Genomic DNA, 17812 nt, shown 5'->3' with positions numbered 1-17812 from the left:
AACTATTGATACGGCCATTTGACACACGGAGACGCGTATTTATGACACAGTACGACACTTTATTGAAAACGACTCTGGAAGTGGATCTTTTCGTGTCGGTATTGAGTTCGCAGCTGTGTAAAACGAACAGTAATACGGAAAACACGATGACGTCAGCTTGTCAGCAGCTTGTCAGACTGACCGTCGTACGGGGCAGCTCACGTGAATGCGTGAATTCATGCGTTGTCATGTAAACAAACACACCAACCCTCCGGACATACGAGCCAATACGAGGTGTAAATGCGATACACGTTTTGGTAACGACACCAAAACGACAAGGGGAACGTACCCGTATAATCATCCCCCAAAGTATCGTCTTTGGAAACCTCATATGTCTGCTGCTTTTGACGCTGCACAACGCTGTAGTATGATCCAATGAGTTAGGGCGTTAATTTACGAACAAACACAAAAAGGTTAAAATATGGAGATAGGAGGTTTCTGCCCGACAGCAACGACAAAGGCTTTGATAAGGTACGGTTTGTCAAGGCAAGGTTTCAATGACCTTTCCTTGAAAGTGGTTTAAATCAATGACGCAGATGTATGATTGCTGACATACTGTTGGGTGGTCAAATAACTCCAATATTCTCTACATACAGTAAGTACATCAGTCAGGCTAATCTAATGTCAGCTAATCTACTCTATTTGCTGTGGTAATTGCATTCCTAACCATTGCATTTCCAAACAGGCAGCCACTTGTGATTGCCTTGGAGTTGTGGTGGGGGGATAGCGTACACATACAGTAGTAGGGGTTGTATAGGCGGGTTAGTGAGTCAGTGTTATGTGTTGGGGTTATGGTTACACGTGTCACATGAAGATGACCAATGATAAAACATTAAACCCACAAGTTACATAAAAACCCCCCTCGTGGACTTTGCCTCATGACTTGACAGCAACTTGGGCATCTCAAATGACACATCTAACATATGCACACAACCTGACTGACAACACTACACACACACACACACACACACACACACACACACACACACACACACACACACACACACACACACACACACACACACACACACACACACACACACACACACACACACACACACACACACACACACACACACACACACACACACGTCATGTTGTAAATGACACATATCCACAACTTTCCAACATCCCATTGTGCATTGCGCAGAAGTTGCACGGAGCTTCCGGCGCTGCAGCCGAGTGTGATCTACAAGCTCACAACGGCTGCATCTGCGACGCGACGTGAGCTTGTATGTCTGCTGTTAACCGGAAGTGTGGTGCAAAAAATTCTCCAGTAAATTCCCGCGGAAAAGAGGTGGATACAGTACACATACACACACAATGAGAACAACCTAACAGCACAGAGCATGTTTTTTTATTTTAATGATCAACCAAAGCGATTGTGTTTCCGGCTTTGATCAATAATACTTTGAAGTTGCTATTTATCACAGCGCACCAGTCATTGTCAGTCATTTTGAGCTTGTAGATCTGCTATTTCTACATTTCAACCCGTACAGAGACAATATTAATATTATTTGTCACATCTGCCACCAGCATTTAAACACAATTATTTGTTTGACATTAATCAATCATCAACTAAAATGTCATGATCAGTAGGGCTGTCACGATTAGGACAGTTTACATGATGATTATTTGTCACTCAAATAATTGCAATTAACAATTTAATTGTGTTACTGTCGTTGACAATTACATTCCTGTTTGGCTTGTAGGCTTTGAAGTTGCACATGGTAGATAGGACACATAACCTAAATATACAAAGAAATGACTGACATATTTGACAACATTATACTTGAAAAAGAACATTATGCGACACGTTGTGAGCTTGTCGATCGGCTATTTCCACTATTTTTGAAAATGTTTGAAAATATGAAAACTTTTCAACATGTAAACGATTATGACGATTATGACAAAATAATTGCGATTATGTCAAATAATTGCGATTAGATGTTTAGGTAATAATTGTGACAGCCCTAATGATCAGGACAGACAACCTGGTACCTGTACAGACCTGTACCACAGGCTGCTACTGTAACTACATGCTGTACATTACATCAGAATTCACAGCATGGCAAGGAGCAGGGACCCCCAGGGGTCATCATGTCACCATGACCTTTTACTGTACGTTTACACTGACCTGACTTTCAACCACGTTCAACCTGGCCTCTCTACTCTGGGCATGTCATTATGAGGCTGTTTGCTTTTCTGTTTTCCAAAGGTTTTCCAAAACTTCCAAAGGTTTTCAAGATATTTACCCAAATTCCAAATTAATTTTAAAGACACTTTATTTTTTATCAATGTTTGAAGCCACATTTTGTGATGTATAGCTAAGGATTTGCATGCTGTATTCCAATTGTAAACAGTAAGCTAGATATGCCTACTGTTAAAGCAAATTGTGCGATGAGTATGCTTTGATATTGTGGTATTGCAATTCTTACTTAAGGAAAACATCAAAATATATCTTCAGGCCCTGGTGTTGTTATATGATATATAGATATGGTGTCATTTGACTACAGTACATGCCTTTTACCTGTAGCAGAATGTTTTTATATTGCTAATTACTGTCAAATCCGTTCCTAAAAAACTAGCAAGTCTACAAGCTCAAATTGAACTTGTAGACCTGCTATTCATTCCTACAGAATACGGATGCTGGGGTTCAAAAACAATCAGAGTACTTCTTCTTTCATCATGACATGCACCCCCCTGGTGCCGCTGGAGTTAGTTATGTGACATCGTCTCACTCTGTCGGGTGGAAACCTCACATGTCCACAACTGTTACGGTAAAGCAGCAGATCCACAAGTAAAAAAAAAAACACATCACTTGCAGATCTGCTACTTTTTATGCTTTTGTGATGCTGTAGTACGATCAATTAACCCATTTAGAACGGGTACACATTATTGTGTATCATTATTTTATGCTTTAACTATTGAAAAATAGCAGGTGCCGCGCTGCGAGCTTGTAGATCTGCTATTTTTGAAAAATCTTGAAAATGAGAATTTTGACCCGATTCTATAAGTGTCTTTTGAATCCTTCTAAGATTTTTTGAAAAACCTATGTTTCTATGTCAGCAATCTGGCCAGCCATCGTCAAAGAAAAGGTCCTTTTCACTCAACTGGAGCTCAGTTAGTCTGTTCTTGAGAGACTACTATGTCAGTGGTTCTCAAACCTTTTCATGTGAAGGACCCCCAAAATGATATGTATTGGCCACGGACCCGCATCTCAAAATATTTAGTTCCAGGGACCCCCTCAGAAACAAAATTTTAGTTACAAACGTTCACTTTGAAAATACATATATTCAAAGATTTGCACACATTTTCACAACTTTTTCAAAAATAGCAGATCTACAAGCTCGCAGCGCGGCACTCGGTGCCGCGCTGTGAGCTTGTATACCTGCAATTTTCACTGGTTAAAGCATTCAATAATTCTAGGTCTAAATGGGTAATGGATTAATTTACGAGAAGGTTAGAATATGGAGACCAGAGGTTTTCTGCCCGACAGACAGCCAACAACGTTATATACTTGCTGTCAGCGGGGTCTCAGTGTGGTAACAACACAGCTGTTGAGTAACCTTGACCTGCCATGACACAGCAGCAGGACGCGCAGCGCTGCGCGGCGCGGTGCTGCGGTGCTGTGCTGTACTGAGAGTCTGAGTGAGGCCAGCTCCGCTTGGCACGCTGCCTCCACTCGCCGCGCGCTCGCTCTACAACACCATGTTTACACAGCAACAGTGCTGGGGGGAAAAGTACTCACATTTCTTACCTAGATAAAAGTATCAACACTGCCATGTGGACATAATATTATACTCTTTTGCAGGTGTAAAAGTCCGGAATTCGAAGTGTCCTTAAAAGTACCAAAAGTTAAATAGTCTAGTCATTATGCAGAACTTTGGTTTTAGAAAATATTTTTTTTGAAAATAGCAAACCTACAAGCTCACAATGCGTCGTGATGAGCTTGTATATATCGGCTATTTTCAGAAGGCTGAAATGTATATACTATTAACTAAAGTTTTCAAATAATCGTAGTGGAGTAAAAGTATAATATTGAGATCTGAGATGTAGTGGAGTAGATCTGCAGAGTAGAAGTAAAAGTATTGGAGTCATTTGGAGATTGGAAATACTCAAGTAAAGTAAAAACACCTCAAAATTGTACTTAAGTACAGTACTTGAGTAAATGTACTTATTTTCTTACAGCACTGCACATCAACCAATGGCAGTGTCTCTGTCTCTCTCTCTCTGCTTCCCACCGGGGCTTGCTGTTCCCAACTTGCCCCGAGCAGCGCTTGCACAACGCGCACAATGTCCTTAAAGTGGGGTGCGTGCCAATTTGTGCACGCCTGCTGCACGCCCGGACGGACGGACCGAGTGCTCCCTTGTGGAACGCCCGCACACGACACAGGGGTCATCACACCAAGGTCTGTCTCAAAAAGCACTTGGCCATCAGGCAGCAGCTACACAGATCATGTTCAATTTCCTGGAAAATAAGTATTCTTTACTACAAAACAAGATTTGGAATTACTGAGTTTAGGGGTGTTCTGTTTTTTGGGGTCTGATCCCAATAAAAAAAGAGAAATGTCCTCACTTTCAGGCAATGCCAATGGTGATCTTTACGTATTATGAATTGTCAAAAGAGAAATAGACCACTCTGCCTTGCAGAGTCTTAGAATAATTAAACTAATTTTTATCAAGCAACCATAATTACAGATCTTTCTTTAAAAACAAGATGGCGAAAGCATACATTCCCTATATTGTGGCGCCACAATATGTGAGAGGCAGGGCCTCAGCAGGGCCTCTCACATATAAGTCTCTAACCCTACCTAACCCTAACCGGTAACCGCACGCATAGCCACGTAGTCTGAGTAATGAGTTGTCTGACTGACGTGTGCCCCCCACTCTTCAAACTAAAGCTATATTTCTTATTGACATTTCTTACCTCGTATTGCTGTATACTTAACTAACTGCTGTGCTGCCTTTGGGCGACTGAAATCCCCCTGTTGGATCTGTACATGCATCTACCTTTAATTGTGTGATTTGTGGTCGAGTGAAAGTGGCTTAAAGAGCTCCCCGCTGCATAGTATCACAACTGAGAGCATGGAAAAGGCCGGCCATCTTCTTCTCCCTCCAGCTGTTTGTTTGACTTTGACAGATGTAGGGTTTGGGGGGGGAAAGAAGAAGAATTCTGCGCATCTTAACTGAGGCCATAAATATGGCCGCTATATGCTAAAGGCAGCCAGGGAGAGAGAAAACAAATTCCTGTACCAGTGTGGCCTGAGCTGACTCTATCTTTACAACAGCCCAGTGTTTATAAGGTCTGACACTCAACTCAATGCACGCACACACACACACACACACACACACACACACACACACACACACACACACACACACACACACACACACACACACACACACACACACACACACACACACACACACACACACACACACACACACACACACACACACACACACACACACACACACACAGCGTTGTGGCTGAACTTATATGAACCATACTGTACTGTCTCTATCACTGCTGCCAGGTCCTGCGAGAGAAATAAGGCATAACGAGGTCTACAAAAACAACAAGCCCAAACAAAGCTACTAGGTCACGTGAGCACTTAATATACTGTACAGCAGGAGTCTTCAATGTTTTCAGGCCAAGGACCCCTTAGTTGAGAGAGATGAAGCAGGGACCCCCACAACCTTTTCATAGATTCCATATAGTTTCATTGTTTGACAGCACAATCATCAGTATATTTTGGATTCATGTGAATTTGTGTTTTCAGATATTTAACCACTTGAACCGTCAATACTTAATAAACTTCACCTTTCACTCTGTACTTAGTCTGCTCTTTTTTGGCCCTCTACACCAAAGCTTTTCGCCAAAAATAGCCGATCTACAAGCTCACAACGCCTCACAGCGCGAGGCGTTGTGAGCTTGTAGAGCCTCTATTTTTTGGCAAATGTTCCGCCCCAGGATAATGTATTTGGATTATCACGATAACATCGTAAATTGCGATTTATTTTGTCACAATAATCGTGATATGACATTTTCATATCGTCCCATCCCTTAAATAGCACCTTTATCCAAGGCACTTTAGAATGATTGTGCCTTACATTCACTCATTCACACACATTCATACACCGATGGCAGCGCGGGAAACATGCAAGGCACCAACCTGCTCATCGGGAGCAACTAAGGGTTCAGAGTCTTGCACAAAGACACTTGGACACAAACTCTGGGGGAGCCCGGGATCGAACTGGGAACCTTCCGGTTACCAATCGTCCACTCTACCTCCTGAGCCACTCTGCTATGTAACACAGCAGGGGTTCAGAGCCACGGCCAATGGGCTCTGTTCTGTTGTCATGGACATGGTTTTGGGAACAGTAGCCACTGGGCCAACGCTATTCAAGTATGGATTATTTGTATAATCGATTAAAGATTACACAGTGTGCTGGCAGAGAGACACGGGACAAGCTGCTCTCTGTGTGCCCGCAGGCTGTGCCAACGTACAAATGGCCTCATTCCCTTAGGAGGGCTGGCACAGAAACAGAAACTCACACACACACACACACACACACACACACACACACACACACACACACACACACACACACACACACACACACACACACACACACACACACACACACACACACAGTAATCAGTCTGTGAGAGCTGGATGGACCTTGGCTGCTCCTAGACTGGGATCAACTCCCTTTTGCAGTTTTGGGATCCGGTCTAGAGTGGATATAACTCTGTATCGTCATCAGGAGACAGGCAGAAACCATGGTGGAAACCAGAAACATGCTCCTCCAAAATGATTTTTAACAGGAAACAAATGTTTGTTTTCCCCGGACCGGAACAGGAAACGAGTACGCCACCTTCTTGGAAACCTGGGACTACTTTTTTTTCACCACCCATATTTTGTCAAAACCTACTAAATTAACTCTAATCAATTTGAAACACACAGCTCACAACTCGTCGTTATGAGCTTGTAGATAAGCTCATTTGAACGTTTGAGAGAACTATTTCACCTGTAATGCCATGCCCAAAATCGGGACAGCAGGTTGAAAGTGGTAAAAAAAAAAAAAGGTAAATAAGGGCTGATATATTGGCCAAACCGATATATCAGTCTGACACTGGAACCATGATGACCGGGGCTGTGCTGCAACACTGCAAAGAAGTCTTTGAAAACCTTAGCCTGGCGTTATGCCAATTCTTCAGTGGTGGTGCAGTGGTGGTGCAGCAGAGGAAAAAAGAAAAGAAACACTCTTCTTTGCCAAGAAAAAATAAAGGTAAAAGTAAAGAGTTTGGAGCGACTGAAAGATGCAGAGGGGATAAACAGACAGACAGGTCCAGCCAACACCTGTACGGAAATGGCAATTTCATGGTCTGAGCCTTGTCCACTGGTCCATGAAATGCCCTGCCTCTCATGATCGCTGCAAGGTTCACTACCTTAACCCAACCTGGCTAAATAACAGCTGGCACAAAAATAAAAACACTAGCAAACTGCTTTTCTTCAATGAAGTTTACAGGGGGGGGGGGGGAGGTGTATGTAAGAAGAAAAGAAAAGCCCCCCAAAACATGGATGTTTTCTAACGACTGAGACGTAATAAACTTAATACGTTAATTAACTTGGCCTTTCACTCTCTACTTAGGCTGCTCTTTTCCCCTGCAGCGCGAGGCGTTGTGAGCTTGTAGATCTGCAAGTTCTCAGAATATGGACGCTCAAGTGGTTAATATAAAAAAAGGAGAAAAAGGTTTCTATCGCACAAAGATTTGGAGGACCCCCTGTAGTAACCCTGTTGAAGACCCCTGTTGTAGTAGCTGCTCTAAATACAGGTATAAGATGTGCACACTATCTTCAGAGGAAGCGATGACAGTGACACCACCCCCCACCCCCTCTCCTCCTCACCCCCCTCCCCTTCAAACTCAGACAAGAACAAGTGGAGTAATTTCTGGCTGCTCTCAGACAGCTGTGTGAGTGTCTCCTGTTACATTTTCCAGCATGACATTGGAGTCCTGAACTCCCCTCTTCTGGCTGCCAGATCAGCCTACGTGTTTGTGGGGAGGCATGCATGCATGCAGCGCAGCGCAGCGCCGAGCGGAGCGGAGAGGACGAGAGGAGAGCCAGCGGACAGGCCTGGCAGCGACCCCGCAGTGAGCTGGCGAGGCTGCCCAAAGCCCAGTCAGCATTGTCAGCACAGCAACGAGACCACGGGAAGCTGCAGCATGTACAGTACGCCATAAATCAGTGATTCTCAACCTTGTGAGTTTCACTGACCCTCAGCTTGATATACATTAGGCTGCAGAACCCCCCCCCCCCCCCCCCCCCCATTTGATTTGTGAACCCTAGCGTCCCTATTCTTAGCTGTCATTGATCAGTGGTTCCTAAAACTTTTTCATGTCAAGGTCCCAAATTGAAACGTATTTGGCTGAGGACTTAACCCATCTGAAAGGATTTTGTGCCAGGAATCCCCAGATTTGTTTTTTTTTTTGCTTTTTTTCCTTGCTGATGCTTTTTCTGGGCAGGGACCGGGATTCCCTGGAACCCACCCCAAGGACCCCCGCTTTCAGGATCACTGTAATAGGCATTCTGAGAAAATAAGCGAATATTCTGTGAAAATGTCAAGCGCACGGTTTGATGTGGAGGGGGAAAAAGGAGGGGTCCATGGATAGACCAGTGGGGGACCCCCAGTCAATGGACTGACGTTAAAGGTTCATACAAGACTTCCTTTGGTCTGGGCAGGCGAGTCGTCAGAGATGTAACTAACTAAGAGAGTGGGGGGCTTTTGGCCAGTAATGGAATTAGGTTGGGAGAGAGCTAGGGATAATAGGTAACTGATGAGGATTTGCGCAGACACCACCACCACCGCCGCCGGGGCGCCGGCTCACGTGGACGCGACAGAAGATGAGACCCTGCACTCCGACCGGAAAGACCAGCTCAGTGGCCTTGTGGTTAGAGTGTCCGTCCTGAGACTGGGAGGTCGGGGTTTGATCCTCGGCCCGGGTCATACCAAAGACTGGGACCCAATGACTCCCTGTTTGGCACTCAGCATCAAGGGGTTGGATTGAGGGTTAAGTCCCTGTGACATACTAGCCATGTGCAGGAGGTGTGCTTGTACATCAAGCTGCCTCAATAAGAAAACAGGAGATATGGGCCTCAGGGCTCGGCAAGGCTTTACTACGAAAGAAAGAAGGAAGGAAAGGAGGAAAGGAGGAAAGAAAGAGTACAACAGAAAAGGAGGGAGAGGAAAGATTCACTTTTCTTGTGTTCACCCGTTCAAGATCTGCCGTTTAACATTTAACACCTTAAGCCCTATACAATTCGTTGTACGACCAATAGTGTAATAAGCCAATCTGGATAATATGCCATTTTCACCCCTATGCTCAAAATAGGGAGGCCAGGTTCAAAGTGGTTAACCCGCACTGTTTTCATAAGTACACACTTAGCTCACAGCGGCGGCGCTCTCCAGTTAAGTGTGATGTTCACTGGGTCAGACAATCTGCTGTCCAGTTCAGAGCTGCTTACTATTAAGTCTGGCTGGACAGCTCAATCCTGTCCAACCCACACAGGGACTTACAAGCACCAGGAAAGGCTCACAACAACACCTAGGCCTGCCCGAGGAGGTGAAGGTCACACATAAGCCCCTTTTCCACACCACCCACTTGTGCCAGGTTTTCCACTACAAGGACCTGGGTAGAGTGGTGTGAAGGTGGTACTAAACAAGGTACTAAAAAGTATCCACTCTAGAGTAGGTCTGAGCTACTGTAGGCCAAACAGGGCCTAGTCACACTTCATAATGACTGATCACTCACTGACTTTTCATTTAGACCACCAGGATATAGTTGTAATACATGATAGTAGATTCTATTGCGTTATAACCACTATTATAATCTATTATAGTGTATTATAATTATCATAGTAATACATTAATACTTTATAATGTATTATAATCACAGTTATAATCCATTATAGTGCATTATAATTAGGATAGTTGTAATACAAATTTATTAAGTATTATAATCACAGTTAAAAGGGTCAAAAAGGGTCAATTTGTTTCTTACCGATGGGGTACTTTTGTGTAATGGAAAATGTAGATATTTTTATGTGGTGTGGTGTGGTGTGGTGTGGTGTGGTGCTAAAACTGCAGTCGAAAAGGGACTATAGAGCAGAAACACGAGCAAGAAGGGTCAAACCCGTAGAGGTATTATTTCAGATTCATTTCAGTTGATGTTGCATGACTGTTTTATACTCTTACTGTTCCGTTTACATTATTATTTTACTAACTTGTAGCAGCATGCACTATAACAATTATTAATGGCATTTTGATGTATTCCTAGAATTCAGTGGTTCTCAACATTTCATTTCAAGGAGCCCCCATAACTCTGTGAATGTACAAATGCATTTTGCACATTCACGTAGAACCCCCTCAAGGAACCCAGATGGAACCTCAAGGAACCCCCACTGGACCCCACTTTGAGAACCACTGTCCTAGATGTGTTTAAATTACACACTGGTATCGGATTGGTACTCGGTTTCGGTACAGCAAAATCGCAAGTTATTGGAATCGGGAAGGAATAAATAGTATTGGTACATCTCTAGTTGTTTTGACCAACATTTTGTTCCAAACAAAAGCTGCCAGACAGCCTGCATAGAGAGCCCAAGGCAGTAGTTCCGGATCCATATTGGAACTGAACAATACCTCAAAAATGGTTCTAGTGCGGGCCGGGGACGTTAAAGTGTTAAAGTTAAAGTCCTGCGTGATCCTGTCTGTCTAAACCAAAGCCTCAAAGTGGGACTTGCGGTTTGAAGTCCTCAAATGGTAGCCGTCTGCTAAGGTGAACGTAAACCCCGTACCTTTAATGTTTATTGACTGAGAAATGAGCATGTGAATTATACGGGATTGTTTACACTTCTTCTTTCTGCCTTTCAACTGCCATATAGGTGAAGCCATAACAGACGGGGGCAGACCTCCATTCAGAAACACCCCCACTGAGGTTAGGGTTAGGGTTTAGGTTAGGTTTAGGTGACACCTCCATTTAGAATAACGTGAGTCAATCTTCTGAACGGCAATGTTTCTGAATGGAGATGTGTAAACGTAACAGACAGCGACTGGGGAAATAAGTAGTTTAGTGTGCGACTGGATTCTGGTTGCCAACAACGTACCTGACAAAACACTCCTTTTAAAGGACCCATATAACAGACAGACGATAAACCCTTCAAAAACAAAAGTTCAGTTAAGAAGAGGAAACCTGAAAGTCCTGTTTGAGGAGAAAGGAGCACGCTGTGCCTTGTGTTTGTCTCGCCAAGACCTTTGAGTGCAACTGCACATTTTCTTTTCCTGGAGAAGACTTCAGCTAGGGGTGGGCAATATGGTGATGAATATTGTCGAGACGATACAATGTCTCCACGAATATGCCTTTTCAGAGATATTGTATAGTATATCGTGATCGTGATAAAATGAGGGAGAGCCTTATAACAAATCCTGTTGAATTGTTAATACAGAGATCCATTGCAGAATCAATTTAAACCTACATTTTGGTCTAAATCAGTAGTTCTCAAACTGTCAAGGTCTACCCTTAACTCTGACAGTGTACCAATGAAACCAAATGGGTCCATTTGGTTTCATTTGTACACTGTCAGAGTTACATACTTGTAAGGGACAATTTAGACCTCCCAAAACCTTGTAGGTGGTTGTTGTACTGTTAAGCAACTTGAAAAAATAACCATAAAAACCATTATGAAAAAGAATCGTGGTAAGATCGGGTATCGTGATACAGCTTGGGAAAATAGCGTGATATTGTATTTTTCCATATCGCCCACCCCTAACTTAAGCCTGATTTTGTTATACTTAATTGTGTGAAAAAAAAACTACCAACAAGCCCAACACAATAAACACGTCGACACCCGGCCCGCGACGTGTTTGAGATTGTAGATCGGCCATTTCCGGGCATGTGACACTGACGCAACATGAATTATACATTAGGCTAAGCTTGATCACAGGTTCGTCTCCTGGGGAAGAGGCCGTCGTCACGATTCATGATGCAACACAGGCAGACACAACCTAAGCTCTGCCAAAAAGAAACACAGGTGCTAAATATAACACTGAAACCAGTTTTAATTTCCTTCAAAAAGAGGGAGAGAAACTGCATAAGAACACACTGTATCATACTGTATGCATTGTGCGAGCGTTAACAGATTAGAGCAGCCGAAACGTATTGTGTCCCTCTGATTGCGATGGAGAGAGAACTCAAGTTTAATGACAACAAGCGCTGATAAGGACTGATGCATGTTAAAGCAAAACGATGGTCGTTTTGTTCCTTAGTGCAAAGGTCATCTGAGGTGTGCTGTGGACACAGTCTGTCAGCAAGCCCTAAAGGAGTGGAAATCCTTAACTTCCTTCACAATCGGCCTGAAAAGTCAAACTACAGTCGACTGCTACTCGAAACTTACAGTACCTCCCCGTTTCCACTGTAAATATATTCTATTCATTTTCCTTTTCTTTTCTTCTTTATGACTGTTTTTTTTTCTCTCCTCGTTATTAATGTTCTATCCGTCTGTCTTTAATGTTATATGAGATACATAAAGTGGTTCCTGTGTAAATGAGCCAAAAAGCTTACTAGGACTAATTGGATTAGTTGACCTTGTACCAGTGATTCAAGAAATTCCTATGCAACCTTCTAATAAATTCTTCAATCAATCAATCAATCAGTGGTTTTCAAAGTGGGGTACAGGTCAGGTGACCCCCAGAGGTCCTTGGCTACCCTTGAACATCACAAACTGGGGGTCCTTGGAATTCAAAGGTTTGGAGAAACCACTGGTATATTTCTCCTTTTTCAAGTTCAGCAGAATGCAAACAGAGCAGTGTGGATGGGTGTACCACACCACACCACACCACACCACACCACACCACACCACAATACAACAAGTTAGGGTGGTGTAAGGTTTAGGCTGTTGACCGTTGCCTCTATCCATGCCTAACTTTGCACACACACTCCTTTGATGGCAAATCACAACCTCCAGCCCTGATTTCTCAACATGGCCCTCTTCTAGCACACATTTTTGGACACTGCTCCTACAGATTTTGCTATAAAATCACGCAAAGCGGTACACACTACAGTATATCTGAAGTCATGTCATCAACATGGATCTGTCCCATCTGTTCCCTTATTCCCTCCTGATTGGCTACGATTGCCTTCTAAAGTTTGAGTATGCGACCTGACGGTCGCTTCTCTAGCGATTAGGGAATCTTACTGGTAATATCTGGCTGCCCTGTGTAATTTCTGTTAACATACAAAGTCTAAAAAGCCAAAAAAGAAATCACAATTATTTTAATGACCATTACTCTCCAACAAACATCACGTCACGACGGCAACACCGACAGCCCTTAAATTGTCACTAAAATACTCAATAGTCATCGAACGTTAGGCAGTGGAAAACATAACAGGATCATTGATGGGTTTTTAACCACCCCTCTCCAGAATGATAAGGCATGGAAATCTAAGTTGTGGGGAAGGACCTTTGATCCCAAGGTAAACTCCACGTCAGTGTGGAGAGACGAGGGGAATTTTGCAAGTCTGGCCTGTGCATGTGGACGGGTCGGTGTGTCCATGAACTGCAACAATAAAGCTATTCTACAGTCATCTTCTGTTCACCTTGGAAAGCTTCCACACTGTAGTACAACAAATTAGTCTGTAAGACTCGTCTATTGTTACATTGTGTTGTTATGTTAGCCGCCTTGAATCGCTCAACAGACCTAACCCTAAAAGATGCAGCGCCTTTTCCCTTTGTCCAAGAGTATTGGACAAAGAAACAGTACTTTTAGCTGTCTGTCAAGAGTACTGCATAAATCTGCAACAACTATCCTATCCTCAGATCCCCTTGAAACTTGTGTAGAACATTACAATGATGAGAGAGTTGGGTAAAAGTATGTGTTATTGAAACGTTTGACTTATAAATGCAGCCTAGCATCCCTATTCCGGGGATATGAATAATAGGCAAACATTCTACAAGCTACACAAGATTTGGTGTAGAGGGGAAAATCATATCCCACTGTCAGATTTGAATAAATGTTTTAACAAAATAATAGTCAATCTAATCAATCACTTTCTTATGTAACAGTCACACTTCTGGTGTTTGTGAACAAAGGGGCTTAAATCCAATTCTCAAAATTGGAGCGCAGCCAAGTGTAAAAGGGACTAGCAGCATTCCTTCATAGACAGGGGGGAGTAGGACAGGTAAGGTAGGTTCGGTTGTGGGTCAAATTTCACAGTTTCACACACAAAAGACTAAAGTGTGCAATTACGAAACAGGCCCTGGTAGGTATAAGGTATAGCTGGTCAATTTGACTTTGAATATATATATCATCTCTCTCGGGTCGAAACCACATTACTGGATGTTCAAAACAGAAACTTTTCGGGATTCAAATTAAAAAGCAGCGAAAGTAGCAGATCTACGAGCTATAACCGCAGCACCTTCAAGCTTGTGGATCTGACGCTGTAGCATCAAATGGGGTGTTTATTTACGAAAAACAAGATAAGAGGTTTCTGCCCGATAGCGTCGATATCACAGCTTGCAGATCCGTTTGGATTCGGCATGTGCTGCCATCCAGCATCTCCAGATGATTTAATCGAAGTATCTGGTACCGTAAATTGATTCTTTTGTACGCAGGTATAGGACAACGCGCCGCACTGATTGTTCTGCAATTTGCATACAATAAACTTTTGTTAAGACTCAGTATTGTGAACGGGTCCTCTCTCAGTCAGTCACACGGTTTACACACACACACACACACACACACACACACACACACACACACACACACACACACACACACACACACACACACACACACACACACACACACACACACACACACACACACACACACACACACACACACACACACACACACACACACGGCCACCTGCCTCTAAATAATACAGCATGTCCCACCACGACCACCCATCCACATTTTCCAACACATGAAGAAGGATAAGGACATTATTGACACACTTGAATCCTATATGTTTGAACGGGGTCCCTCATGGCTCAATACTAGTGTTGTCTTCTCTCTTGTTTTCCTGTTATTGAGGGGAGAGCTTTGGCTGAAAATACACGATTGACAAGCTTGAGCTTGTCGATCGTCTATTTTCAGCCAAAGCTCTCCCCACAATACGGATGCTCGGGTTTAAGAGGTTAATAACCACTGGGCATATAGCCAAAAATAGCTGATCTACAATCTGACAAGAGCTTGTAAGATCAATATTTGGTGTAGACAAAAAAAAAGGTGGTCCAAGTCAACTCAAGTTTATCGGTTTACCAATTCTCGATAGTTTTTAAGCGTGGATATAATATTCCCCAGGGGTACTTTGAACCAGAAATGACCATGAATCATCATGAATCTGCAAAACAATTTATTTATGATCTAGACCGGTCCACACCTGATTGAAACCTCCCCTCTCCCTCTCTGTCAGTGTGAGTCATTCAACTCACAGTAGCATAACTGACACACATTCTTGCAGCACGCACGCACGTGCACGCACGCACACACACACACACACTCACACAGAGAGAGAGAGGGGGGCACTCTCACTGTAGTGCAACATGAATTCCTGTTGAAGCCATAAGCCCTCCATAAAGGGAACTGAACTGTTTTAAGTTGAGCAAAAACAACATGCCGCTTCCTCGCATAGATAGCATTCTAAAGCCTATATAATCTCCATTTTAAAAGCTCACATTTCTAAAAGGAGCTGAGATGACAACAAGTAAGTAAACAATCAAATGACCAGTGGTGTAAAGTAACTAAGTACTCAAGTACTGTACTTAACAACACTTTTGAGTTATTTGTACTTTACTTGAGTATTACAATGTCCTAAACTTTTACTTCTACTCCACTACATCTCGGATCCAGATATTGTACTTTTACTCTACTACAAAAAAAAATAAAAAAATAAATGCAATTCATTACTTCTTTCTTTTTGAAGACTTTAGTTACTATTACTTTGCAGGTATAATTTATAATATTAAAAACATACATTAACCCTATTTTATACCTTACCTTGGCTATTTTCAAACATGTACCGGTACTTTTACTTTTGGTACATTATACAGTTTTATACCAATACTTTTGCACTTTTACTCAATACATTTTGAATTCCAGACTTTCACTTGTAACAGAGTGTTTATACCTGATGGTATTGATACTTTTTCTAAGTAAAAAAAAGAGTAAAAAAAAAAAGAGTACTTTTTTCCCCCACCACTGTCAATAAGTAAACAATCAAATGACCACAGCAACCATCCTCGCACAGACAGAGCCCTGGGCCTGGTAAATAACGAGGCAGTTTCACAGCACAATCCACTGTAGCACAAGCACATCGATATGCAAGCAGCCAGCCAGGCAGCCACGCGCAGGCGTGCTCAGAAAGGAAATCAGATTATAGGCGCACACACACAAGAAGCCCCCACACATACAATAACAATAGAGGACTTATTCCTCCTATGAACACAATATTACGTAATGATCGATATTATAGTGCATTGATTGATCTTGTTTTGGGACAAATTGTAAAATAGGAAACAGCCTATCTATGCAATGCATGCATGCATGTGTGCGCAGTAAGAAGAAACCCCAACATGTGTTCATTTATACCATAGATTTATACACGTCAAGGTGCACTAATTAACATTTAAGATTCCATGTGTGTGCCTGGCTGCCTATAATAGACGGTCTATAATAATCTATTATGATGATCATTTTAGATGCAAAACCACAACAACAGCGAATGTGGATGCAACAGCATTGCTGCTGCCTGCAGGCTGCTAGTACTGCTGCTACTATGTAACCAAAGCATTTCTACAAGGATCCATGATGATCCATACCTTACGGTGTTCAGCCCGATGCGAAGCCGTCATGCTCGTGGTGAATCTCGGCTAGTGTGTCGGTCTGTCAGTGCATGGAGGAGCTGAGCAGGAGAACCAACCAACCAACCAGCCTGCTGGGGGGACGGGAGGAGAGGAGAGGGAGAGGAGGAGCGACACAGAGGACTGGAGGAGAGGAAAGAGGGAGAGAAAATAAAGTCCCCAAACCGAGGAGCGACCACCGTCCACCACCACGACCCACCAACACGTACAGTGTCCTTGTTTGCTGGCTGCCTGGCTGCTGCTGTCAGAAACACAACCCCCCCTGGCTCTATCTCCCCTATCCTCCACCATACACCCACCCACGTACCCTACTACCGCCACCATGCATACACCCACCCACCGCCACACGCCCCGCCCCCACAGGAAATGACCACATCTTCACTGATCGATTGATTGATTGATTGATTGATTGATTGATTGATTGATTTCCCCCCACTTTGATATGATTTTCAGTGGTGGAAAAAGTAGTACTCACATCTTTCAATACTGCACTGCAGAAATACTCTGTTACACAAGTAGTAGCCAAGTCCGGAATTCAAAATGTACTTGAGTAAAAGTACCAAAGTATTGGCATAAAAATATTCTTAAAGTAGCCTACCAAAAGTAAAAGTAAAACAAAATGTTTTAAAAATAGTGGATTTACAAGCTCACAAAGTGTCGCAGCTTGTATTTCTGCTATTTACAAATAGCCAAGTGATTAAAGGAGTAGTTCACCCCCAAAATGACTTTTTTTCTATTGATTACCCATGGAGTTCAATATATTCTTTTTGTTTTTGTCGCATTCCTTTGTAGGCCCATTGATTCTGGATGGAGACCCAGACGTTTGGGTCATTTTGGGGGTG

General features: G+C 43.0%; 1 protein-coding gene across 1 annotated transcript in view; it reads right to left on the bottom strand.

The window, feature by feature from the left end:
• Positions 1–17241, bottom strand: part of pparab (peroxisome proliferator-activated receptor alpha b) — a 98143-nt gene extending 80902 nt beyond the window's left edge. Inside the window, exon 1 of the mRNA XM_080736420.1 lies at positions 16929–17241. The gene's annotated coding sequence lies outside the window, so the exon portion shown is untranslated. The remainder of the gene's footprint in view (positions 1–16928) is intronic.
• Positions 17242–17812: the final 571 nt, after the last annotated feature.

This window comes from Nannobrachium achirus (genome assembly GCF_963921795.1).
Source record: "Nannobrachium achirus genome assembly, chromosome: 11".
Taxonomy (NCBI): Eukaryota; Metazoa; Chordata; class Actinopteri; order Myctophiformes; family Myctophidae; genus Nannobrachium; species Nannobrachium achirus.
Note: the sequence above shows the minus strand (reverse complement) of the source record. Positions and strands in the feature narration are given on the sequence as shown.